We start from the raw sequence: 2,832 nt of genomic DNA on the forward strand, positions 1-2,832 counted from the left end.
ATACATATTAAATGCTTCTAATTTTACATTTACTGCCACTTCTCAAATCAAGGTCGTAGAATGGAAGAGAAGAACTGGCAATAAACTCTCCGCCGCTCTTTTTATCGCCAAGTTTTTTGTTTTACACAATGTTTGTAAGGAGCTGTAGCTGTAATTTAAATCTCTTTAAATTTATCAAAAGTGATAAGTACTATAGCTTAAACCTGCAATTCCCTAGGACGTCAAAGGCCGGCGGTGACTCATTGATTTTTTCCTAAACCTCGCTCATACGGTGTCAGGTAAAACGCTTACGTATAAAACAAGGATCACCTTTTTATAAAAAAAATCCAATGGGTGGATACATCCAACATGGATATTAATTTAAAGTTTGTACAACTGTACCGCGACCATGAATGTCCGTGGAACGCCACCCTTCCAAGTTATAAACGTGATTCAGCACTACAAAAACCTCTAGTGCGAATGGGCACAGATTTGAAGTAACTCATTCAGTCGAATAGTGTTTTTTTTTCGCATGCAGCTCATTTTGGACGTATGGTCACCTCAGTCACTGCAATAGTACTAGCTTAAAATAATCCTAGCCTCATGTAAACAGAACTAGCATGTTCCAAGCCAGGACAGTACTTGTTTGCTATCCTAGCTTGAAAAACTAGCTGTAACCCGGGAATTACTACATTTTCATTGAAAACATTTTAAAAACATTTAATTAGACCGATGAATGGGAGTGATCCGCCAATTTATTCCAAAAAGGATCTTAGCCGTTATCCATACGGTCGGTTTATTTCAATTTCGTTCATAAAAGACGCTATTCTCGGATTTGAAGTAGATTTATCATGCTCGGATAAAGCGAACTTTTTGTGCTTTTCTTGTGCCTGGATCTGACCCGGGATCTGTCCACTTAATGTGAATAATGGTGTGCGATGGAAAACGAATGCGGACCCGAACAAAAGACAACAATACGAAGTGATTTCAAGATTTGATACAATTTTTTGGTTTTGGGGAAGATTTATCTGTATTGTTCTGACGACAAACAACACGACGTACGTATTTGCTTCAGATAGATCTTGTTTGGTTATCAGTCTTTAGTAGGACTTCAGCTTATGCTTTACATGTGTAAGAAATAATATGCTCTAGGAATGGATATAATTATTTATTTAAATTCAGATTACGTCAAAAATTGTTGTAAACGCTGTATTCCAGGAGGCTGTGCTTTCCCTGTTGCTTGTGTTGTGTAGCAATAGAAAATATTAATAAAAAAATAAAGAATCAAACTATTTAAATAATAAAAGATAAGGTAATTTTTTACATATTACATACAATTTAGAATATTGTCCAAATCATCATCATCTTAAGTATTACGTCAATAATGTTAGGAAATACTTCTTCTGGTGTCATTAAAAATAAAGAAATCCTCATTTTGTAACTTATTTTTTCGTTTTTAGGATTTTTACTAAACTATTTATAGTAAAAATCTTCAGGAAACCCGGCATGCAAAAATTGCCTTAGACTCTTGACTATTAGAAAAAATAAATGATCACAAAACTGATGAAGAAATCTGAGAACCAGACCTAAAATGTTATAGCGCCACTGGTTTTTTAAATTGATTAAAAAATGTCAGTCTTCAGCGTGCGACTTTCATCCCTGAGGTCATAGGTTCGATCCCCAGCTATAGCAATGGATTTTCTATGTGCGCATTTAATATTCGCTCGAAGGAAAACATCGTAAGGAAACCGGCATTAGACCCAAAAAAGTCGACGGCGTGTTTTAGGCACCGGAGGATGATCACCTACTAGCCTTGATTGACAAATGATAATCAAACAGATTCAAAAATCTGAAACCCAGACCTAAGAGGTTGTAATGCCACTGGTTTTTTTTAAATAATGACAGCATAAGATCGTAAAATTCACTATAAGTCTATATTCGTTGACTTATTTTTACTCTATGATAAATTTAAGTAAAAAATACTAGGCTTGACAAATTTGGCTTGACGAAAACTTCAAAATATTTGTGTCTCGTCACGTCTGTGAACCTAGTCGATACACCGTTACTGTCATAGATATAAATATTGCCAGTAAATAAAAATTAACCGTTATAAGGGGAATAATTTGAAGTCGTCTAACGTAATTTATTAAAATGTCTTAATAAACATCTAGAAAATACAGTTCTAGGCTTCAATAAATGTGAGACAAACTTAGGAACAACTGATATGATAGGTTTTGTTATCTGTACTATTAATATAATATATTTTAAGATACCTAGCAATCAGAACCGTTCGATAATTAAAACTTTACCATTATAATAAATAATACAAGGAATTAAAATTGGATTTTTATTAGATGTTGGTAGGTAGTAAAATTATTTACTGTCCGCACCAAAATGGCGACGGTAGTACCAATTTCAGCCGCCGGCCAAGAAAAGTATGTGGCGCTGTATGCTACGAGCACGAAACAAAGCTACAAAAGTAGATATGATATGATACTGTCTACTTTTTTGAAGTTATACTTCTTTAGTCGCGTTATGAAAAATTGATGAGAGTGAAATTTTACGATGTGCGCGCACCGTGACACAAAATTAACAAAATGAAGTTGCCCACGGAAGATGCTACGGCATTGGACGTAATTTAAAAACAACATTCGAATAATAATAGAATTTATGTTACACTTTATGTAAGAGAATAATAATTAATAATTATTTATTTAATTTTTCAAATGTAAACTGAACTATAATGCCTCCGTTTCCAGTCTTTGATTATTTAATTGTAATTAATTATTTCCATGCAATCAAAAACTATTTTTGATAAAGCCAAAGAAGTATAACTTCTTACGCTCGTACATA

This window comes from Pieris napi, chromosome 23 (assembly GCF_905475465.1).
Source record: "Pieris napi chromosome 23, ilPieNapi1.2, whole genome shotgun sequence".
In the NCBI taxonomy this organism is placed as follows: domain Eukaryota; kingdom Metazoa; phylum Arthropoda; class Insecta; order Lepidoptera; family Pieridae; genus Pieris; species Pieris napi.